Source organism: Gorilla gorilla, chromosome 17 (assembly GCF_029281585.2).
Source record: "Gorilla gorilla gorilla isolate KB3781 chromosome 17, NHGRI_mGorGor1-v2.1_pri, whole genome shotgun sequence".
Classification (NCBI taxonomy): Eukaryota; Metazoa; Chordata; class Mammalia; order Primates; family Hominidae; genus Gorilla; species Gorilla gorilla.
Window position 1 is genome coordinate 66709502 of NC_073241.2, and position 24456 is coordinate 66733957.

The 24456-nt window shown below is 52.9% G+C and overlaps 1 protein-coding gene across 50 annotated transcripts in view; it reads right to left on the reverse strand.

Moving 5' to 3' along the window:
- CELF4 (CUGBP Elav-like family member 4) overlaps nt 1–24456 on the reverse strand; it is a 321758-nt gene that overhangs the window by 242062 nt on the left and 55240 nt on the right. The window lies entirely within an intron of this gene.

The window sequence follows — 24456 nt, forward strand, 5'->3', positions numbered from 1 at the left end:
GGCTCAGTCTAGCTCTCCCACTGATTAATTCTAACTGGGCCACACCCCACCTCCTCGCCAGGGAATCCGGATTTGACAGAAGAATATACTCAAAGGGTGACTTTTCAGTGCTGTCCTTTAGGTGTGGTGACAAGGCCAAGAGAGTGGGGATGGGGGAGTCTTTCTGGTAGTTCCCATAAGCTGTCCAGCGTGCCCAGTGTCAGGCCTTCTTTCTCTGCCTGCAGATGTGGCTGAAGGTGGCTTGGGAGGCCTGCAAGGCTCAAAACCATGCGGAAAGCCCAAAAGCTCACTATGGCGAAAGCAGGCTTGAATGTTCTGGTGAACAGTCACCTCAGACCTTTTCAAGCCACCCATGGCCCCAGAGAAGGCACCCTGTGGAATGGCTGCCTCTCTTGTTCCTCTCTCTCTCTCACGTGATCTTATCCAAGGCCACATCCCCAACAACCTGTGTTCCTTTCTGCCCCCCCATTCCTCTGCTCTCACCACCTCCTCACCTGGTATGCCCCTTTTCCCCATGTTCACTTCTCCAAAACCCATTGATCTTTCAAGAATCTGATCAAGTTCCACCTACTTCAGGCAGCCCTCCTTGGCTGGTCTAGTCCATCCCCAGCCAATCTCCACAGCCAGCCATTTGGTCATTGCCATGGCCATTTATTTCCTGAGTGCTCGCTCTGTGCCAGGCTCTGTGCCAGACCTCTTGGCCCAGGCCCTCCTCTCATGAGGCCCACAGGCTGCTGGTGCCAGTCTGGTACCTATGTCAGCCCTTGTCACCAGGCTTGCTTTAGACTCTGGTTGCCGGCCACAGAATGCTCCCGGTGTCCTCTGCAGCTCCTGACTCTTCCACCATCCAGCCTGTACCCAGTGAAAACCCCTTTCCTCCCCTTCCAATGTAGAAATTCCTGCCTCCCTTCCCTTTCTGGCTTCAGAGAGGAGGTGGAAAGGGAATGTATTTGTGAAAGGAACGGAGATGAAAGAAGGAAACAGGGAGAAAAGCCTGGGAGACAGAAACTCTCAGCTCCCAGTGCCCCCTCTGCCTTCCCCACCTCCAACTCCTGCCTCAGGCTTGGAGGAGCTTCGGAGAAGTCTCTCTCCCTCTCCGTCTCATGTCTCCCTTCCTCCAGACCCCAGATCACCCCTCCTCCCTCTCCCGTCCTCCTCCCTCCTGGTCACTGGCAGACGGTTATTGATGGAGACACCCAGGAACTGAAATGAATAGCGGTCAGAGGCCCCCGTGACGTCGTCCCTCGTGCTGCCGCCTGCTTCTCCCGGGGCGTCTTTCTTCCCGTCCCCTTGTTGGCCTTGTCCTCTGCCTGCAACCAGGAGGTGGCCACTGCCTCTGCTGTAAGCAGGCAAGCCAGCCTGGGACAAGGTCAGGGGCAGGTTTGGGGGGAGGAGGATGAGGGGAGGGAGGAAGAGGAGGAGGAGTAGGAGGAGGAAATGACCATATTGTTTCCATGGCCCAAGATAACAAAAAAAGGATTCCAGAGGAAAAAGAATCTGTTGCTTTTGTCCAGCTTCCAGGAATTTCTGCCACAGTTTTTGAGAGAGCTCACAACTTTATTGTGAACGAAAATCTTTCAGGATCCTCCAGACCTTGGGTGACCTCCCCCTGCCATCTCCACCCCCTGAATTTATCTCCTTCCAGTCTTCCCCTGGCCCCACTCAGTGGTCCCCTCACTACTTCTTAGCCCCCCAGCTGCACTCTGTCTTAGGGTCTTTGCACTGGTCTTTCCTCTTCCCAGAACGGCACCCCCACCCCACCTCTGCTATCAGCATGGTGTGCTCCTTCCCTTGACTCTGGTTTCTGCTCAAATGAGACCTCCTCAGAGACACTTCCCTTGACCACCCCATTTAACATAGCCCTGCACTCACACAGACCCTGACCCCTTTTCCCATTTCCCTTTCTGTTTGGCACCCATCACTCCCTGACAGAGTCACATATATTTGCTCTTTGAGGGGCAGGCTCCCCATGCTCAGATGAGGTTAGGAGCCTGGTTTTGTTCTGTTTCTGCTTGGTTCTCAGTGTCCAGCATATAAGTGGAGGCTAATACGTATTCCTTGAAAGTACTGAATGCCGGAACACCTCAGCTAGTTTGGTGGGGCCAATAGGCACAGAAATGGTGCTCAGAGGCTATTGAGAACTGTCCAAGATCTGTGGGCACTGAGGCACACTGGACTTCCATAGTGGTGGCAGGACCAGAGGTTGCCTGAGAGTTGATAAGTGGGTTCCTGATGGGAGGGTTTTTGCCCCAAGAGCTCCCAGGAGCCTGTTGAACCTGACAGTGCACTCTCACCATGCTTCCCCCTTCACCCCCAAGTTGATCCCAGAAAAGACTGATAAACAACTGCAGCTCCTGACTCCTCCACCATCCAGCCTGCACCCAATGAAAACCCCTTTCCTCCCCTTCCAATGTAGAAATTCCTCCTGCCTCCCTTCCCTTTTCGGGTTCAGAGAGGAGGTGGAAAGGGAATGTATTTGTGAAAGGAACGGAGATGAAAGAAGGAAGCAGTGAGAGAAGCCCAGGAGAGCCCCTTCCCAGGCAGGGCCCACCCCAGCATCCTCATCTGTAAAATGGGAAGATTAATGGCCCTCAGAAGCTTGTGGGGAGACCTACTTGCCGGTGAGTATGAACAGCCTCTACAGACTTCACTAAGTGCAGACTGCAGTGTCAATATCAGTTCACTGTTGTGAAGCAGGGGCTACAGAGGTGCTGAAGCCGCTTCCTTCTCTCCCTCTGCACCTCTGTGAGGCGGGAGCGGCTGGACACAGAGGCTAACTGGGGCAGTCCCACCCCGGGCCCTTCCCAGTCCATCTCCAGCCCATCCGATGCAGCTGCTGACACGCCAGCATGGCAGATTAGTTGGCTATCTTAAGACTCTTTGAGAAAGGCAAATGCGGATAAGCAGTAATTAACGCTGACTCCGGGGTTCAAAAGAAGGGACCAGTCTGCTCCCTGGCTGAGGGCAGAGCCCTGGGGGCATGGTGACTGTGGGGAGGGGGCTGCAGGAGGAGAATTTGCCATCACAGGGTGCTGTGGATGGTGAGAGGCCTGCGGTGGAGGCTGGGGGGCCGGGGAAGAAAGGGTGCCCAAGCCTCAGCCATTGGACACTCACTGCTCTCTCCTAGGGAGGGAATGGGGGTGGGACACATAGAACCCCCAGCTAGAACAGCTGGCCTTGACTTCCTGTGGCTCATTTCCACATCTCACAGGGGTTGAGGAGGGGGCTGTGGGCTGTGAGGGTGTCCAGCTGAAAGGGGGGAAGGTGGGGAGCATCAGCCTCAGCCCAGCAGCCACTAATCTGCCAAACTCACTCTCCTATATTGTACTGAGGTGTCCCCAGAGACATCCCTGGCGGGGCCCTTTGGGAACTCACAGTTGAGGTGGGAAATGGGATTCTCTCAAGGAGCAGCTGCCTAACAACACAAGACAGTGTGGGAGAGAGGCTAGAACCGGGCTCTGAATGCTGAGGCTTGAGAAGGTCTGTGGAGGGTGCCTCATCCTTCCTGGGGATGTGGCCAGTGGCACAGAAATCTCTCCCCATCTTCAGACCCAGAAATCCCTCCCAAGTCCTGATCCTATGATCCACATACACTCGTGCTCACAGAGGAGTCGGCAAGGATCCAGTGTGGCTGCTTGGAATAGCAAAAAAAAAAAAAAAAAAAAAAAAAATTAAAAACCACCTAAATGTCCCTTAGGACAGGAATGCTTTCATTTTTAAACTGTGAATACTCAAAAGCAGTTAAAAAGATGAAAAGACCCTCAATGTACCAGCATGGAAAGCCACATTGTCAGATGGGAAAAGCAAGTTGTGAAATAATAGACGCCATGTATATACAATGGAGACACAATCAACTCGCCCATTATATACTCAGACCTGTATTTACATGTGAAAGACAAAGTCTGGAAGTCACACCAAACTGAAAACAGGGAGTACGGGGTGGGTAGTAGGGGGGTATGTTTCCTATGACTTTCACTTTTTTTGTTTTGTTTGACACATTTAGACCCAGAATGTATTCATGTATCACTTGCATAATTAACTTGAAAGGAAAAAAAAAATCTTTACTAAAAGAGTAGGATGAAATGAAAAGGAGGTGGGTGAGAATAGGTGAGCCCGACAGGATGCAGGGCCCATGGCCTGTATTGAGGAGACAAAGATCATTGCACATCTGCCGCCTGGCAAATATACTTCATGAGGGAAATTATCCTTGGTGGGGTGGCTGTGGCCCTGCCTCAAAGCTTCCTCTGAGCCGGGGCTGGCTGCTGCGGTGCTGGGAGTTGACACAGGTGCTCTCGACTCAGCAAGCTGGAAATGTAAATGATTCTGGTCCTTTGGCCCTGAGTTCTGGGGGTTGGTGTTTGGGGGATGGAAACCATGATGGTGCAAACACCTCCCCGTCTTTGCCCTGAGGGCCCTCCCAGCTGTGCGACTCTGACGGGACATGAGGTAGAGCCACCCAAGTGATCCAGGGGCTCTCTGGGTGGTCTAGGACCTCACCCTGAGCTGCCCCCTTTCCTGTCCCACTGTCTGGGATGGTTCTCCCAGCACCAGCTCATAATGGAGTCTACCACCCGTTAGGGGTCAGCGCTTTCTGTCCCACCTCTTCCTGAGTCACGGGATCAAGCAGGATAGACGAGCAGCCTGTTCTGGAGCAGAGACAGCTTTGGAAATCATCCAAGGTGGGGTGGGGGCAGAGAGGTGACAGAACTGAGGGGTGAGAAGTCACACCACAGTGCTGCCGTCAGCAGCTGACACCTGGGCTCCCTATGGCACCCTCTTCTCACCCGAGAGGGGCCCCATGCCCACCTCTTCTCCTCACCCGAGAGGGACGCTGTGCCCACCTCCTCTCCTCAGCTGAGAGGGATGCCGTGCCCACCTCCTCTCCTCATCTGAGAGGGACGCCGTGCCCACCTCCTCTCCTCACCCAAGAGGGACGCCGTGCCCACCTCCTCTCCTCACCTGAGAGGGACCCCGTGCCCACCTCGTCTGGCCAGCACAGACCTGCCTGTCCTCTAATACTTGAGATTCTATCACATACGCTGAACACTTTGGCCAGCACATGTTTCCTTATTCAGCCATGTCACCTTCTCCCACTTACCATTCTTATTTACTTATCCCTTCCATTTACCACCTTGATGCCTCGTCTCTGAATAGACTTTCAATTCGGTGAGGGTGGAGACAGGCTCTTCTATGTCTATACGGCTAAGTGGAGGGCCCAGCTCCTCATTCAGGGGTCTGCAAGCTGGAGACCAAGAGGGACTATGGGGGTGGGGGAAAGAGATCCAAGATTGGGGCACTGAAGGGAGATTGGGAAAAGTTGGCAGAGTGAGGAGGGAAGGGAGAAGGAGTGTGTGGCAGGAGAGGTGAGCACTGGGCCAAGGAGAGGCAGGCAGCGTGGGCAGCAGGAGGGTGCTGTCAGGCTAGGGTGCACGCAGGGGTGGCGGATGCCCCTCTCCGACATGGGCAGCGTGCAGACCATGGTGCAAGGGGTACTGCTGTGGCCAAGAAGGTGGGCGGTGCCCTCTCCCATGTGGGGGGAAAACACAGTGCAGCAGAATTAATTGCACGGAGATGGCAGTAATTTACAAAGCCCCCATGTGCCGGGATAAAAGGCCCTTGTCATTGTGAAGTGAAGGAAGTACAATTTCCTGCCCAACTCTGAACAGGGCCGAAGCCTGGGGTGTAATCATCATGGAAGGGAAGGTTCCCGATGTGATGCTCTCCCTCCTCCCACCCCAGCTGGGCCTTGCCTTCCTACTAATTGAATTACAGAATTAGCCAGAGGAAGGTGGCCCTAGAATAGGAAGGTCTGGATTTTAATAAAACATCAGATCCTTTAGGCCTTGGACTTGGCCGGCCTGGAGGAAGTGGGAGAAAGCTGGGCGGTGGGGAATGGGAAGGTAGCAGGAGGCCCACTAGCCAGACCTAGGGGCCAAGGAAGGGGCTCCCTGAAGGCCCCTCTACCCCAAATCTCCACTCATCCACCTGCCATGGTGCCTGAAATCACAGCCTGGGAGCATCACTCCTTAGTGGTCCTCACCCCCGGCTGCACCTGAGAATCACCTGGAAGATTTAAAAAACATGCAGGCCACTGCAGAGAAGTTATAGTAGCATCTCTGGGAGTGGATCGCAAGAGGGAGGGAGGGAAAGTCCACCAGCTTCCCTGGGAAGAAGGTTACTGATGTTCTGAGGTCGCATCTGTTCCCCCATCCAGGCTCTGTCTTTCGTGCTCTGGGTGGGCAAAGGCAGTCTTCCTGGTACCTTTTGAAGCAGATGTTCTGCTGCCACGTGAGAGAGAAGCAGCTACAGAGCAGCTCATCATGTACATGTTCTTCCTCTGCAAATGTCCTCCCACTTCGAGTACCCGGCTGGAGTCTACACAGCCTTTAAGACTCACTTCTTAGGTCCTACTCCCAGCTGAAGCCCTGAGCATCTACCTCGGCCACTTTGGTCTCACCTTCTATGGATTCGCATGTGGCCTCTGCCCATGGCCTGCCTCAAGGATGAGCCTCATTTTCTTACCTCAACCATGAACAACTTGAGGCTGGGCCCTTGGGGCTCAGCAGGACTGAGTAACAGGCGGGAAAAAGACCCCATGGGTCTGCGCCTCTCTCTCCGCTCTTCTCTGTGTGTCCAGCCAAGGTTGACACTCCTGCCATCTTCCCAGGACCTTTTCTGGCCATTCTTGTTTCCCTCGTTCTTTCCACCTGGATCTTCTTCCCTCTCTCTTCCCACTTCTCCAAGTACTCCCTGCTGGTATTCCAACAATTCCTGCAGTTGTCTTCTCTCCATGTGACACAGTGATTCCCCACCCACATAATAAATTTCTGACTTCCTCTTGCTTCTCCACCCCCATGGGGTAAACCCAAGCCTAAGAACATCATCGTTTCCTCTGCTGCCTTCCCCCGTGCCTCACCCCTTTAGAGCCCACGTAACTTTCTAGGAGTGTCTAAGTTTTCCTTCCTCCAGGAAGCCTTCCCTGACTACTTCGACCCCAACCTCTCTCATAGCCCTTGGCAATGGTCTGTCTCATTTTGCAGTTAGAATCATACACGTCTTTGTCTGCCTTGCATTTATGTGTGTTCACCCAGAATGTAAATACTCTATTATAGGAGTAGCTCACCCCAGGTCCCCCTTTCCCCCAGTGGCAGACAGCGTAGAATGCAGAGATTGCTGAGCTCCATTCTGCCTCTGGCTGGGTGAGAGTGAGCGGAGTGGCAGCAGGAAGTGGCTGCTGCAGGGATGCGGGTGTGGGGGAGGTGGGCCATGAGGTCTGGGGAAGTGAACACATTGCTCAGGCCCCTGGTGGCAGGAGCCATACGTCTTCCTCAGAGGAGGCAGCCTGGGGGGTGGGGGTGATGGGGACTGCAGAGGTGGGGGAGGGGGAAGATGGATGGTCCCCTAAGCCAATGCATCAGAGGCTGCAGCCTGCTCTCCTCTTTAGGGGCTCTCCAAGTGCTGAAATCTCCCCCTTGGCCATGCATTCTTCTTTCAGGCTCCGTACTGCCCTCCAGAGTCTCCTCTCTTTAAATCAGAAACTCCAGAGAAGAACATGGCCCATTCTAGAGTGCGAATGAGTTTTGTTGAGTTAAACTCCTCTGTGTGGTATGGGAAAATAAATGGCTCACTGTGACTCTTTCTGCCCTTTGTACCCACAAGACAGAGATGTGCACAGAGCTGGGGTGGTCCAGATTTTCCTCAAGCTAGATTTGAATCTCCCAGGAAAGGGACCAACCTTCTCTTTCTCTTCTTGCTGAGCTCAGGGCAGCGTGTTCAGACCGAGGGACCTAACTGGCTCTGGACAAGGAGGTGCAGACCTCAGAGGGTTAAAGAACCAGCCAGTGGGTCCTTTGCCAAGTGTCCATCCTTTCCAGTTGCCCTTGTTTATGCCCTAAAAGCTTGAGAATTACATGTCTGGTGTCAGCTGTTCCATCTTTATAGCACTGTGAAAAAAGACAAAGTGGACGTGACATATTGATGGCCTGTCCCCCTTTTCAGCAAAGAGCTCCTCCATCTGTGGCCAGGGCTGATGGGCCCATGAGGTTCAGGAAAGTAGGGACTGGCCCAGGGTGGGTGTCAGCCTTTCCAACGTGGGCTTGCAGAAGTGAAGCCTGCTCAGCTGACCACATTTGTTGGGCTTTGTTCCTGCAGCCAGGGGCCTGCTTCTGTACCTCTTCTCTGGCCAGCAGCTCCTACTGGTCCCCAGGAGAGCATGAGGGTGCTCCCTTATGTGTGTTTTTTTTGGCAGAGGGCCTTGATTTGCCAGAGTGCTGTCATGTGCATGATCTCACCATTCTTACACCTCAGCATAGGCTCGGGATGGGGTGCGTATCATCAGCATCTGACAGCTCAGAAGCTTGAGACTGGGAGAGGCCCTGAGATGTGGCCACAGTGGGAGAGCAGAGACTCTGGTATCCTGATGGCTATTTTTGGGCTCAGTTCCTGTTTCCCCCTCCAGGAGCCCTAGGCAGTGTCTGAGGACAGTGTGAGGATGGGCCATGCTCAGGGAGACATGAGGGTCCTTGGAAGGGAGAGGTCCTCCCTCCCCACCCCCAATCCTGTGGCCTTCTCTTGGGATAAGGGGCTCAAGGGTGACCTCATCTTCTTCCCGCAGACACCCAAGTAGAGTCAGCTGAGGTGGTGCCTGTCCTTTCTCTATCAGAGGTGCCCTTTCAAATGTCAAAGGCAGGCATGCCATGGGCTTCTCTGCAGAGGTCTCTAGCTGAGCATCAAGGGTGGATTTCAAATGCATTTGGGGCATTTGCTATTCACATGAGTGCCAGGATAAATTCTTTGCTAGAACCTAGAAACTGAACTATGTTCCTTTCTAATGAACCTGGTAGGGGAGTTTAGATCTTCCTGTTTGAATTCTCTTAGACCAGGGTGAGAAGCCAGGCTCAACTCAGTGGGGACGGCCCACAGTGGAAAGGGCTCTCAGAGGCCTCCTTGGCAAGACCAAAACCATCGCTAAATTACGTGATATGGGCGACAGACAGGGTCCCCGACGAAGCTAGGCATCTTCACTGGTTTGGGAGGGAAACCACCTCCCTCCTCTCCAATAGCTTCTGAGTCTCTGCCTCACTCCTTCCACCCCTGCCTGGATTCCCTCTCCCTCTTGGCCTGTTTGTTCAGAACTTCAGAGCCTCACTAGCTGACCTCAGCCACATGGCTCAGCCCTGGCCTGACACCCTGACCTCCTCAGCACATAAGAATCACACCATGCCCCATCTGAGGCTCCAGTGGCTAGTGTCATTTGCTTGGTTGTGTGTGTGTCTTATACCTGCACAGCGAGCTCAGCAAATACTTGCCGAGTGAGTGGCAGAGAATTCCCCTTGCTGGAGCTCTTCGTGGCCATGGGACTGGTGAAGTGGAGGTGGGGGTCATTTTTCACAGGGGGAGCACCTTCCCCATGAAGAAGGAAGCTCAGAGGACTCTGTCCTTAGGCTGCCTCTGAAGTCCCCATCTCTATCCCCAGGTCTGAAGCACTCCCTGATATATCCACAGGGACAGCTCTCTGCCCTCATGATTTGTGTGCATGTGTGCTTGTGTGTGTGTGTGTTTTGGGGGGTGCGATGGGCTTCTCTGACTCTTGTCTCCCATGAAAGGAGAATAGATCATACCAGCAAGGCAGTGGACCTATGAGTCCCTTTGTGGCTTCTTAGGACAGACCCTCCCTTTGGGTCACACAGCCAAGCCATGCCTCCCTCCCCCAGCAGTGTGTGACCATATCACTGTGGGCCTTTTCTTATTCTCTCCTCATGTCTGGCATGCCTTCCCCACTCTTGGGCCCTCCATCAGATCCTCCAACCCTTTGAACCGTGTTCAAGCTGCAGCTCCTCAGTGTAACCCTCCCAGCTTCTCAGCCCTTGCTGGGTCTCCTTCGAAAATGTCTGATGCCCTCAAATGAGTGCTTGGTTGAGCAGCTTTCTGCTGTTCTCATCTGTGAGAATCCTGTCCCTCAACTAGACCACAGCTCCCAGGGCTGGACCTCTTCTCTGGAACCCCCTTACCAAGCCCCAGGATGGGGTTTCATAAGAGTAGCTGGGTTGAGCTGAACAAAATTCAGGAGGGGAGGGTGTGTCCACCCCTCTTTGATTGCAGGTTCTGGTCACATGGTGGCACTCAGGACCTGCCTGGTGAGGTGAAATAATCTCGCCTCTCTCCTCTGGCTTCTTCCTGACAGGCTCTAATTCACTTAAAGAGCAACAACACAACAACAACAACAAATTTTTTTAAAAAAGAAGCACACCAACCAAGAAATTCCAACCTCAGCATCCAAGACAGGCTATTTTGAAAAGACCAATAGCCAGGAGTCCCATATTACAGGATCAATGTTTGGAAAATGTGACTTTCTTTTTAAAAGAAGAAAAACAATCTCACACTCTCCTGGTAGGCCACAGTCCAGCTGTCGATAGAGGGTGTCTTTCTCTCGTGATCTTGGCCATTTAAGCCACTGTTCTGGCCGGGCTTTGGGCTGCACCCAACATCAATACGGTAAGTTCAATCACAGGCATTTAGCAATATTTAACCTGAGGGCTGTGGTGAAGAAGGAGTCAGCAACTGTGACTGGGATGCCAGCCTCAATCCCTCAAATCCAGAGGGGCCCTAAAGAAGCAGCATTCTCATTTTTCAGAGGGGTAGGGGCTCTGGGTTTTGCTCTAGAGGCAGCTGGCCCCGGTCCTGGGAAGGGCTAGAGCTATTCCAAGTCATCCTGCAATCATTGCTGACTCTCAAGGAGTGCCCAAGGTGGGTGAGAGGAGTTGGTAAATGGGGAGCCTGGCCTATGGGGTAAGACAGAGCCTAGCATTTGGCTCTAGAGTTTCTTTTCCCAGAGAACCACCCACATGCCCACAGAGCCCACCAAGAGAGAAATGAAGCCAACTTATCAGCTGAATGGTACACAAGACCCAACAAACCATGTGAATGGGGTTGGAGGTGCTGTCTTCTGTGGATGGAGTGAAAAGATGCTTCATTCATTCATTCATTTCACAACCATTTATTGATGGTCCACAATTTGCCATGAAAGGCATACCCCCTGCTTTAAAAGAGACAATTGGTGCTGGGTGCAGTGGCTCAGGCCTGTAATCCCAGCACTTTGGGAGGCCGAGGCGGGCAGATCGCGAGGTCAGGAGTTCAAGACCAGACTGACCAATATGGTGAAACCCCATCTCTACTAAAAATACAAAAATTAGTTGGGCGTGGTGGCATGTGCCTGTAGTCCCAGCTATTCAGGAGGCTGAGACAGGAGAAGCGCTTGAACCCGGGAGGCAGAGGTTGCAGTGAGCTGAGATCACACCACTGTGCTCCAGCCTCGATGACAGAACGAGACTCTGTCTCAAAAAAAAAAAAAAAAAAAGAAGAAAGACAATTGGTAAGCATGCTTGGAAGGCCAGGTGATGAGTGTGCAACCAACACACCTATCAAGCCAAAGTTTGTGCAGGGCCTATTGGTGGCACAAATGATAGCAGCAAACACTCACTGATTTTTGGTTGTATTTTGGGCATTGTTCTAAGGGCTTTATATGTTTCGACTCATTTAATGTAAGTCTATAAAATAGACTTATCATCCCCATTTCACAGGTGAGGAAATGGAGTCACTCAAAGATTAAAGACTTGCCCGAGATCTTGTGACCAGGTCCCTGATAGAGCCAGTGTGTGAGATGGGTAGGCTGCCTGCAGAGCCCATGTCCTGAACCTTGGACTCTGCAGCCTTGAGAAGGAGGTTACTCAACTCTGCCTGGGGGAGAACTCAGTGCAGGGACACCTGAGTGAATCTCCAACCCAGAGTGGCCTTAAGGGAAGGGTGTGCTGGGGCAAAGCTCTGCATATGCAGAGACTGAACAGAGTGGGTTTTGGGGCCCTGGAGTGGTTTAGAAGGGCTGGAGCCTGTAAGAGCACCATCTCCTCAAAGCTCCCCCAGGTTCCTTCCTAAACATCTTTCTTTGGCTTTCTCACTTTCTGTTCTTCCTCTCCTCTCCTCCCCTTCCCTTCCCTCCTTTCCCCTCCCCTCTCCTTCCCTCTTCTTCCCTTCCCTTCCCTCCCCTCCCCTCCCTTTCCTTTCCTTTCCCTCCTTTCCATCCTCTTCCCTCCTCTTCCCTCTTCTCCCCTCCCCTCCCTTCCCCTTTCTTCCCCTCCCCTCCCCTTCCCTTCCTTTTCTCTTTCTTCTTTATGTCCTTTCCATTGCCTGACTCCTCCCTCTTCCCTTCCCTTCTCCCTCCCTCCCTTCTTGTCATTCTGTTTTGTCTCATGACTAGCACCTATATTATCTCTTGTCCACCTATTTAATTTTCCCCCTGACCATCCCAGGCTGCAGCATTTTTCCCATCCCTACAGAGTGGTAACATGGGACCTTGAGGTTCCTGTCACCAGCCAGCTGGTGACTCTGAGAAAGCCATCCAACCCCGGTGGCCTGATTGTTGCCATCCGCAGGGTGTCTGGAGTTCCGGGAGAGGGTTGCACCTGGCCTGGGAGGGAGGTGGGTCTGGCTGTGACAGTAGCCTCTGCTTTCTTCTGGGAGCCCTGGGGTAGTTTACAGAGTCTCTTCCAGAATCTGTGAAATGGGGATAATGACACTCACCCGCTGGGGTCCTGAGTGCCCAGCAGAGCACCTGGGATATAATTAGTGGGGGGTATTACTCTTGTTGTTGTTGTCCGTAGTAATAGTTGTGATGTGATGCTTAAATTCCCTACAGTGTGAAAAATGGCTTTGGCCTTTGTACTGTCTATTGTCTGCTTCCTTTTGTAGGACCTGTGTGTGTTCTTTGGTTATAACCACACTCATACACACTCATAGGGGACAGGGACCTCATTGCACTTCCTGTACAGCACAGGCCAGCATGTGTGGGGGCTCAGAACAACGGATAGTTTGCTTAGAGAGTCTAGGATGCTGGTGTGTTTTGTTTCCCTTGTGTGTGTGTGTCTAAGATGCTAATGACAGGAGGTGGTAATGAGCTGGCAGGGGCCTAGGTGACAAAGAGCTGGCTTCATGCATCCCCAAAGAGGCACCTCAGTGCCGATTGTTTCTTTTGTGAGAGGAATTGTCAAGACCTGGGAATGTGGGCTGGGGAGGGCTGGAGAGAGGAAAGTTGGGGCGTTGCAGACAAGGTTTACAGGAGGCAGATCTCCACACAGGAGCAGAACAGGGTCCTGGCAGCACTGAGAGGGGACAGCCTGGGAGGGATGGGGAGCCCCAAGAGGGTGGCAGATCCCTCGTGGGAAGGGAAGGAATGTGGATTGAGCACTCTCAACCGTGTTACCTGTTGACTTCTCAAGCGGACCCTGTGAGCTCTGCAATGGCAGGGCCGGCCCCTTCTGCATGCCTCTTGTCTGCCCTACTCCTGGCACAGGGCCTGGCATGGGGACTGGAAGCATGGGGTGAGGGATGGTCAATGGTTTGCATGACAGTGCTGACTGGAGGGCTCCAGCAGGTCAGTAGGTCTCTCTGGGCTTCAGTTTCCTTTTTTATAAAGTGGGTTTGATGATCCCTACCCATGAGTCTGTGTCCTCAGCATCCAGCACAGTCCTGGCACCAAGTGGGTCCTTGGCACAGACTCATCAATGAATGAATGAGTGGAGGAGTGGGGCATGGGAAGTACACGTCCCTCTTTTACACACCAGGGAAAGGAGCACAAGTCAATCATCCCGAGAACACACATCTGGTCAGTACGGTAGCTAGAGCTCAGGTGCACCACCCTTCTCCTGGGTTGAGTAAGGCTGGGGAGCCCAGTGCCGCCCTGGCAAAGGGAGAGCAAGCCAGACAAACTGTGTAGGAAGCTGACTGTGAGTCAACAGATGGAGGTGTGTCTCCAAGGCTGTGCACCAAACGGAAGGGAATCGGGAGAACAGATTCATGCGAGGAGGTGTAGGCCTAGTGCAGCCAGTGCCCCTGCCCCTGCCTGGGTGGACGGCAGGCGGCAGCCATGGCTGGGGAGAGAGGGAGGCACAGGTGCAATGCTCACAAGTTCGACAGCTGCATAGGGCTGTATTCTCTGTCTTCACTTCACCTTGAGAGGATCCAGGGATGGGAAGGAGTAGGGCCGAGGAGGGGTGTTGTGGAGACCCAGGCCCAGGCTTAGTGAGCTGTGCCAGGCAGAGCCAGCCTGCAGCCTGACCTTAGCACCTCTTCCGACTCCTGCAGCTGAGTACATCTTGTCTTTGTGCCCTCAGTTTACCCCTTCTCTTTGCCTGCTAGCTCATTTTCTTTTCTTTTCTTTTTCTTTTTTTTTTTTTTTTTTTTGAGACAGAGTCTCACTTTGTCGCCCAGGCTGGAGTGCAGTGGTGCTATCTGGGCTCACTGCAAGCTCCGCCTCCTGGGTTCACGCCATTCTCCTGCCTCAGCCTCCTGAGTAGTTGGGACTACAGGCGCCTGCCACCATGCCTGGCTAATTTTTTGTATTTTTAGTAGAGACGGGGTTTCACCGTGTTAGCCAGGATGGTCTTGATCTCCTGACCTCATGATCCGCCCACCTCGGTCTCCCAAAGTGCTGGGATTACAGGTGTGAGCCACCACACCTGGTCATTTTCTTTAGAACCTTTCTGTGTCTCAGCTAAGCTGAATGTACCCCAGCCCCACTGAGGAGGCTGAAGCAAGTAGGGTGAGGTGGATAGAAGGTCCAGCTGAGGCATCTCCTGCCTGGAATCTGAGGCTGAGCAGAGGCTCACCCCCAGCTCTACCCTTCCTGTGAGGTGTGGGGCTGATCAGAGGCCTTAGTTGTGCCTGAGACGTGGGCCATGGCCAAGGATTCAGGCCAGCTGAGAGCAGAGGTCTGGGACTGGAATGAGAGAAGGTGGGGGTGGCCGGGATGCAGAACCATAGGGAGACCCTGGGCACAAAGGCCCCCACAGCATGGCATTGTGACAAGACACTAGGTTGGAAGCTGCACGTTAGCTCAGACGCCAGGATAGGGTCCTTCTGTCAGGTCCCTGGCCTAGCCACCTTATCTATAAAATCTCTGCTTAAGTGCAGGTTGATGTGGGAAAGTTCCAGAGAATGAAAGTGGAAAGGATGAGTCAGAGCTATGGCTTTTAATCTTGCTTCTACTTGTTCTTCCTTCAGCTGAGGGCTCAGGTGGGACAAGGTGGAGCCCCAGACCCTGGCAGCCCTCTGGGGCCTGTGGGTCTCCATTCCATCATTAAGTGTCTGGGGTATCTGTTAATTGCTCAGCCCTGGCCTGGGAAGAGAAGGCAGGGAAATAGAAGAAGAAAGACCACCTGACCTCAGGGGCATCCTGCCTGGGGATGGGCCTGGGACAGAGGGATATGGAGGAAGCCAGGTAAGGTGGTATGTGGCTCAGTAACCAAGCTTCAGACTGTAGAGGACTTAGAAAGCCATAGACAGAAACAGGGCATCTGGGGAACCTTCCTGGAGGCTGGGCAGGCTGCCTGGGCCTCAGTGGAGGTAGGTAGGAAGAAGGAGGAGGGGAGGGCCTTGCAGTGGTTGGAGTGAACAAGTTATGTGTGGGACTCGGAGGAGCAGTGGGCATTTGCAGTCAGCCAGTGTGCTCTGTAGAAATGCACTCCAACGTTGACCAGCACAGGCTGCCTCCCGCTTTCCTCTCTCCTTCCATTCCTCTCTTTCTCTCTCCATTTTCCCCCCTCTCTCACCAAGGTTCTCTTCTGGGGAAGCTGGGGCAGGAAGGGGGAGGACACACATGGGGCTAAGTGAGAACCAGTAGCCCTCGGCTGGATCATGTTTGTGCATCACTCGTGGTCTCAGCAGCATGGGCTGCCTCTGCCTCCCACGACCAGGCCCCCCGTGAACCTCGAGCCACTGAGCTGCCCGCTTCGTCTGTGAGTCTAAATATAGAGGTTGAGATGCGCACTCTGGAATTGGATTTGATGTAGCCCTCTGGACTCGAGCTAACTTTTGGGGAGTAGTTTTCTTGGGAGCCTGCCAGTCCAATTCCTCCCTCATGAACACTAATTACCGCACAGACCTTCTCCATGAAATCGGTGCTGAAGCCATTTCCATCCAGGCGGCTCTCCAAGACGAAATTTTTCTACTGGGAACCGACAGCCGCAAATAAACCTACCATCTACTTAGCAACAGAGAGCAAGAGCGGGAGGGAGGAAGGAAGGGGGGGCAGGGAGAGTGGGAGGGAGAAAGGAGAGGGAGGGCTCTGCTTTTTTTCTTCCTCCTGTTCTTTATTTTTCAAAAAGGATGTAATCATCTCTCACTGGGAAGGTGGTACAGGGCATCTCATGAGACAGGACAGTGGCCCAGGAGAAAGGCTCAGGCCTCCAGCAAGGCTAGTATCTGCTTTTGGTGGCCTGAGTGTGGCCCGGGCCCCACTGCACTGCTGGGCACCATTGGGGAGCAAAGGCAGCCCCCTGCCAGCTGCAGGGTTTCTTCCCTTCTTTCCCTCCCTGATTTCCCTCAAGCCTCTGCAAGCCTGGCCTGTGCCCAGCTCCCTGTCTCACCTCACTAAGGATGGGCCCCATCCCTCTCTCTGCCTGGTGAATTCCCACCAATCAGCCAAGGCCTCTGTAACATCTCACCTCATCCAGGCAGCCCTCCCAAGCCCTCTAGGTAGTGCTGATTCCCTCCATTCTCAACCCTGGAGGCCTGTCCCAGGCACCCAGTGCTGGGGTCGGATCGGCTTTCCTTGCTTCTTAATTGAGCCTTTGCATTAGCTGCACAAAGAAAGGTGGGCACTAGAGGGACAGAGCCTCACAGTACCAGGTCGGGTGGGTGCATCATCACACATCTGTGAGCAGATGACATTTCCTCCACGGTGCAGAGGATACCCATGAGGCACAGAGGGGTCGGATGGAATGCTCATGGTCACTCACTATCTAGGGGGAGGCAGGGCTTGGACTTAAATGCATGTGTGTGTGTCTAAAGGCCAGATACTGCGCTTTCTCTCCCCTGGCCTCCCCTGGGATGGTTCTGGGGCAGTGCCTGATTCTTTCCCACCTGTCTGCCTCAAAGGTCAGCCCAGGGCTCTGCGCTCAGCCCCTGTTCCAGGAGCACTTGCAGCCAGAGAATAGGAGAATATATTTTCCCATGAGGTTTACCAAGGTTGAGGGCAGGCTCGGCGAGCTCTTATGACTCCTGGCCCGTGGCTGGCACTCCAGCCAACAAAGCCCAAGTGGTGCCCAGAGCCTGCTATCGAGTCACGAGTGCTGTCCCAACCTTGCCCAGTCAGCAGAAGAGCTACTTCCTCCCTCAGAAGAGCCCCTTCCACATCCTGTGCTTAGCTGTGTGCCCAGGGACACTCCAAGCCAAGGTGCCAGCTCACAAGTCACCTCCCCAGAATGCTTAGCATCTGTTTTCTGAGACTCATGCGTGGAGGACAAGACATTCTCAGAAAAGTCACTAAAAGGGGTGCTAGCACCACTTCTGCCACCAAGGTTTGATGAGTCTCTTCACTTCTCTGGGTCTCAGTTTTCCCTTCCATCAAATGGGCATGCTGAGTCCTGCCCTAGTTGTCTTACATGGGTGGGTGGTGCTGGCTTCAAATGAGATGGCAGCAGGGAGTACTGAGAGCCGCTTGAATGTCAGGCAGTCTCCTTCAAGGTCCCTGTTCCATTTACTCTGCTTCATGCTCTCCCAAGACTCTCCTTTTCCTTCCCTGACCCCATCTGGAGTGGGTAAGTAAGGCCGGGGCTCAGTTGTCCTCTCCAGTAAGAAGCAACCAGATTCAGGGCCAAGAGAGTGGCTTCCAGAGAGCCCCTCCTGGGGCCAGGAGAGGATGGGAGTTCCTGGAAGAGCTTTCTCTTAGAAGAGACCTGGGCTGGAATTCATGAACATGGGTTTTATGCTCACAGCTAAGCCACTTTTCTTCTTTGGATACCTGTGGCCTTATGTATAGGGAGGAATGGAGTTGGATGAGCTGATCTGTGCAGCCTGGCCCCTTCCATTCAGATGGTACGGTTAAGAATGGGGCTTATGGCTGGGCGCAGTGGCTCACGCCTGTAATCCCAGCACCTTGGGAGGCCAAGGCAGGTGGACCTTCTGAGGTCAGGAGTTCAAGATCAGCCTGGCCAACGTGGTGAAACCCTGTCTCTACTAAAAATACAAAATTAGCTGGGTGTGGTGGTACGTGCCTGTAATCTGAGCTACTCGGGAGAGGTTGCAGTGAGCCGAGATCACGCCACTTCACTCCAGCATGGGTGACAGAGTGAGACTCCATCTCAAAAAAAAAAAAAAAAGGGATGGGGCTTGCACATTGCTTGGCTCAATTTCCTTTTAGCATGTGATTTGGGGCAGGTTTCTTAGCTGCTTTCCTCGTCTGTAAAATAGGAGTCTAGCAGCACTTACTTACCTCCCTGGCTTGCTGAGGGTTAAGTGAGAACACACATGCCTGGTGTACAGGCAGGGCTGGCTCTCAGTAATCAGAGAGTACCCGTCACCACCAGCACAATGAAGCACTGCCTCGGGCCAGGGGCGGTGCTTAGCACTAAGCACACATTTTCTCACTTAGTCCACTGGCTCTATTTTCATTTTTTGGCGTGTCTGTGAGAAATATGGAGATCCTCGAGAGGTGAGGTCAGAGCGCTACCTGGAATTATGGATCTAATTTGGCATCTACAGAGTAAGTCTCAGCATCTGGCTGGGGCAAGAGGCTTCTTTACAAAAGAAAAGGGCCTGAGCCACAAACAATTTGAGGGCCAGTGAGGATGGTGACCACCAGGCCTGGGCCAGAGCACAGGAAGGCCAAGAGGAGTCCTAGGGCTGGCCAGAGCCCATCCTCCTCCAGCCACTGCAGGACACCAAGGCTGAGCCTGAGAAAGGCAGGAGAAGTGCCTTGGGGTTCTCTGGTTAGGAGAAGCAGGGGCAGGGGGCAACTGTCCTATTAGGAGAAGCAGGGGCAGGGGGCAACTGTCCCAGAGGGAAGTGAGGTCCTCATATGACTGGTGCCTCGCATGGCTGAGGCCAGACTGATGACCAACTTACATCTGCGTGACCCATGGGCCTGGTGACTGGGGCCAGCCAGGCCCACCTGTAGCTTCCAAGAAGCAGTCTCAGCTCCACACTCCCTTTCTTTCAGCAACTTTTCTATTTTCTAGTTTTGCATCTCTGCTTAGATTCCTGGTTAATCTCCTTTGGAAAAGCTCCAAACCCTTCAGCAGAGCTAAGCTGAAACGGTCACATCCACCATGGGGTCTGCCTAGAGGGGAACATGGGAATGGGCATAACTATCCTGGCTGGAGTTCAGGCACAGTGGGCTTTTGGGAGCTGAAACATCGGTGGGTCAGGGCCAGGTGGGGTGATTGTGGGGACCAAGTCCTTCCTGCCTAAGGTGAGTGCCCTTCTCCCAGGGGAATCCTCCCCAGCCTTTTTGTGAACAGAGGACCTCAGTGGCTGGCAGGGGAGCAGGGTGGTTAGAGACATGGGCTTTGGCATCAGACAGACCTGGAATCCCATCTGGGCTCTACCACTTCCTGGCTATGTGAAGTTGGAGGAGTTCCTTAACCTCTCTAGCCCCACTGCCCAGACTCTACAGGGGGATCGATAGTGTGAACTGTGCCCCAGGCCTGTTGTGACACATGTGAAGCTCCCAGTACACTGCCAGGCCCCACATGTGTCCCTGTTGTGATGCCATTAAGCAGAAGTGTCCTCTGGATTGCCCAGTCTTCCCAGAACCACACTGGGGCAAGTCTTTTCCATGAGGCACGTCTTTTCCATGGGACAGGAGGGTGGTGGCCTTGATCTGCGGGCAGGTGCCCCTCCCAGGTCCCGGGAGAGTAGTGGGTAGGAGCTGCCATTCAAAGCCTCAGCCCTGGTTTGTTTCTCCCCCCTCCCCTCCCACCCCCAACGCCGCCCCCCTGTTCTTTTGGCATTCTCTGTTCCTTCTCTCAGGCGGGTGGCTGAGCAGAAAAACAAATCAAAGTTGCCTTCGTGTCTTGAAGCCCGCGATGCTCCTGCAAAGCCATCCCTTGCGTCCCATTACCCACCCCAATAACTCTTGTATATGGAGTGTGAAATAATTAGCAGTGGCAAAAATAATTTAGGAAACAAGAAGAAACTAATTGTATAGGCTTGTTTGGGGAAAACACAGCCGACCAAAAAATCCCATAGTGTAGGGAGATGTGGAGATGTGGACAGACCAGCCAGCTCCCTGTAGGTCAAGCCCATGGGCTATCACAGGACCTGCTAACTCTACATCTGCCCCTCCAAGAGGGGGCTGGCTTGTGCTGTTGCCAGGACAAGTGACCTCATGGGCACAGAGGTGACTTCTCCAGAAACATTTACAGCCCATCTATGCCATCCCAGGAAGGCAGATGGAGAGGGAGGTTGGGCAAACTGGAAGGGTCTCCTGCGGTCACATGGGCCTGGTGTCCTCTCTGAACTTGAGCTGCAGTCGCCCACAAGGCCCCCACATCCAACAGGCCTGGAATGCTCCTGCCTGCCTGCCTTTGCCATTCAACTCTCCAGCCCCAGAAGACACCCACTGCACATCAGCCCAACGGCAGCAGCGCCATTAAACGCAATGTGGCGCTTCCCTGGGAAATGGGGGGAAACATCGTGCCTTGCATTTTATGGCTTTTCTAACTTTGAAAAGTTTGTTTCCTCCTTGGGCACTTTTCTGCTTCCCAACCTCCCTTCCATCCTCCGTCTCATCTGCTCCTCGCTTTCCGGGAGCTGGGAGGGGGTCAGGCACCCTCGTTTCCTTGGGCCAGATGAAAAGGAGTGAGGAAACCTGTACATTCTTGAATGGATGGTTTCAGGTGAGGGAAACTAGAGCCAGAGAGATGGAATTGTTGGCCTAAAGTCACAGTTGCCAGGAGGGTGGCTCAAGGTGTGACCCAGGGCTCTCTCTCTGTCCCCTGCTGCTTCTTGCCTTCCCTACCCTGCTGGAGAACTGTCTTGCCCACTCAAGGCGTTCACCATGATCCCAGCTAAGCACGATGGTCTCATATGCTCCCTTCAGTCACTGCTCAAGGCCCAGAGACCACGACGGTCATCTGACTGAGTGCTAGGCACAGGGTGGGGAGGAGGCCCCTCCCCTTCTCTTCTGCCCCTCACCTTAGATGGGTGCATTTGTATTTGTCTAGAACTGATTTACTAGGTTGTTATTCGGGACAGAAATCTCACCTCTCTCTGTGCAAGTTCTTGTCTGCTATCTCCTCACTCATCTTCTCTGGTCTGATAACCTCTAATTCATCCCCTGGCCTCCAGCGTCTCTGTTTCAGGCCAGCACAGTGATTGTCCTAAGGCCAGGTTCTGATCTGTCACTTCCTTGCTTTGAAATCCTCCATGACTTCCCATTTCCTCTAAAATCAGTGCACACTTCTCAGGCTTGCCTGCTGTGTGATATTGCTCTCTGCCATCCTCCTTAGTCAAGTCTCAGTGTTCAAGGGATCACTTCAAATCGGGCTCCTCCTAGAGAAGGCAGCTGTGAGAGAGCAGACCTGGGTTTATACTGGGCTGCTTGTCCCCTACTTCACTGTTTTCACAGGAATCACAGCGGCTCCCACTGTGGCATGGCTAGTTCTCATCTCTCAGACACACAGCTACTTGCTGAACACAATGCCTGAGGGCCCAGGGCCCCTAACATTTAACTTGTGCAAAGAGGCCCCTCTTATGTGCCCACATCTGTCCATCCTCCTGGGTTCTGTCACGCTGGTGATCAGCACCCCCGAGCCAGAAACCCAGCAGTTCTACATTCCTCCCCCTTCATCCTCACCTACCCCACAGCCATCTCCAAAGTGGATTCCTCCTCTCCACCAGCCCCTGCCCCAGCCCAGGTCCAGACCTTGCCATCACTCGCCAAGTTTGTGTTTCCTGCAGTTCCTGGGAGCTGTTACCTCCTCTCCACTTTTCCCTGCCAGGCTCCTCTGGGCCTCTCCTTTCTCCCATTTCTTTTCCCTGGCTTGGCTGAAGTCTGATGCTGAGTTGCTATGGCATATGAGACAGGCTGGGCTTGATCACCGCATCTCTAAGGCCAGACTAAGACAATGGAAGCTGTGGGTGCCAGTGGAGATTGGGGTTGGTAAGTGCCAGCAAGGCAGTGGCATGTCTGTGTCATCATCAGTCTGGAATCAGGACATGGGATGAGCCAGGGGAGAGCATGCGGAGGCAGGAGGGTGACTGTCCAGAGGCAGGCCCCTCTGGGCCCATTTGCTGTGCTAATTGCCTGACAGAATTACAGGGCAGGTGTCCAGGTCTTGGGCTGTGGTCTCATCACACACTCAGCAGCTGAGGTCTTTTGCGGAGTGGGGGTTAGGTGGAGAGCTACTGAAATAAGCATGGAGAGGCACCCCCCTCACCTCCTGCTGGGTTGATGGATGGCACTAGGCATGCATAGGTAGGGCATGCCTGTTCTCCACGCTGACAAATGCCACAGGTGCAGCTGCAGGGGACATGAGACAGCTGCTCCCATCACATCTCTGTGTGTGCTGCTCAAGGTCATGCTGTGAGCTCAAGTGGTCTGGTGGACTGGGGGCCTGAAGCCCCCCTTGTGGCCATTGGTTGGTCTCCTTAGCTAACCATTCCTTTCTAGCTGGGGAAGCAGGAGGGGTGGTGGAAGCAGGAGGGAGGCCTCTTCCCTCTGAGCCAAGCCAGTTTAACTGTGCACGTGCTGACACAAACCCTGAGATCTAGCATCTGTATGCTTGGAGAGAGAAGGGTGATCTCTGCTGTGGCAGCTCAGCTGTCACTAGCGTCACCTCTCTTCTGCCTCAACCTGTTCTTCTGCCTCCTGGGACGTCTACATACACCACTCCTGCCCTAATGTGGTCTTCCCACCTCAAAGCCCCATCTCGATTGTTCTGGGATGTCATCAGTCTCCCTCCCACAGACAGGGCTCAAGGGTTCAGCCATCAAAATGGACTTCAGCTTTTCTTTCCCCAACTCACTTGTACAAAAATTAATTTAATGGAAGAATGTTATCAACTTTATATCCCCCTCCTCTAATGAAAAGAAAACAAAGATTAGCACCTGCAACCACTTATCTGTAGTAGAGTCTAGAGAATACCATTTTCACATGGAATTGATCTAAATTTAGAATATGTAGGTATTTTGAGTTCTGCAGAAAAGCACCACGAAGCTAGGACATCCAGGCACTGGGTGCCCTACCCATGTGGGAAAGCCATGTGTGTGTGGTGAAAAAATCCAGGAATTGGCATCTGAGTTTCTGGCATCTTTCATTTGGTTGACCCAAGACTTGATCTATCTGAACCTCAGCTTTGTCATCGGTAATGAGAATAAAACTGATCAGACAGGGTTGCTCCTAGGATTAGAGAGAGCAGGCATTGCATGACACAGCAGACACTCAATGAGTATTAAGTTCATCTGAATCAAGGTGGGGACCTTGAGACAGACAAGTCAGTTGGGACATTGACAAACAATAAGAAGGCATAAGCGATATGATCTAGCAATTCTACTCCTAGGTATATGCCCCAAGGAATTAAAGATGGGCATTGAAACAAATACTTGTACATGCATGTTCTCAGCAACAGTATTCACAAAACCTAAAGTAGGAATAGCCTACATTTTCATCAGCTTATGAATGGATAAACAAAATATGGTATATCCATTCAATGGAATATGATTCAGCCATCAAAAGGAAGATAATTCTGACATACACTACAATGTGGATGAACCTTGAAAATATGCTCAGTGAAAGAAGCCAGACACAAGAGGTCACATATTATTGATTCCATTTATAGGAAACATCCAGAATAAGTAAATCCATGGAGATAGAAAGAAGATTAGTGGTAACCAGGGATTGGGAGGAGGTAGGAATGGGGTATAACTGCCTAATGCACATGAAGGTTTCCTTCTAGGGTGATGAATATGTCTCAGAACTTGAGCATGATAGTTGCACAACACAGAGATGGTACTAAATGCCACTGAATTGTACACTGTAATGTGGTTAATGTTTAACAGAAAAGAAGAGTAAAGAAAAGAAAGCATGGGGGAAATGAATACACTAAAGCACAACAACTTTACCCTCCTCCTGCCCCACGAGTTGCAATATTCCAGCCCAGAATCCTCACTGCACAATTCCTCAGTGCATGCTAGGCTTCTCCTTGCTCAACCTGGCCGAATGTTACTTGGACCCAGCTGGCCAGTCTGCTGCAGGGACCCCTGCCTTCTTCCCCAGAAGCTGGCATTGATCCACTGTGCAGATTTGTCTCCTTGGCACTTGGGTGCCTCAGATCTCCTGCTCCTCTAGGCTTCCTTAGTGACCCCAGCAGGCTTCCATCAGCCACAGAGTTTTCCCTCACTTCTAGAGGCAACCCTGTGCAATCCGTCTCTGCTCTCTACCTCACCAGGATGGTCTGAAGCCCCATCATGAGCTCCCCACTTACAGAATGAAACTCGACTTGCCCTTGGCCCTTGCCCCGCCTTTCTACATGCCTGGTGGTCTGAGGGGGTGGACTTCATTGTGCCAGAGTTTCTCCCTGTAGGATGGTCCAGCAGTAACTTCTCTGCCCTGGGCTTCTGTTTTCTCCTTGGCTCTTAGGGCTTCCTTTGGAAACATCTTCCCTTCCTTCTCCAGGTGCT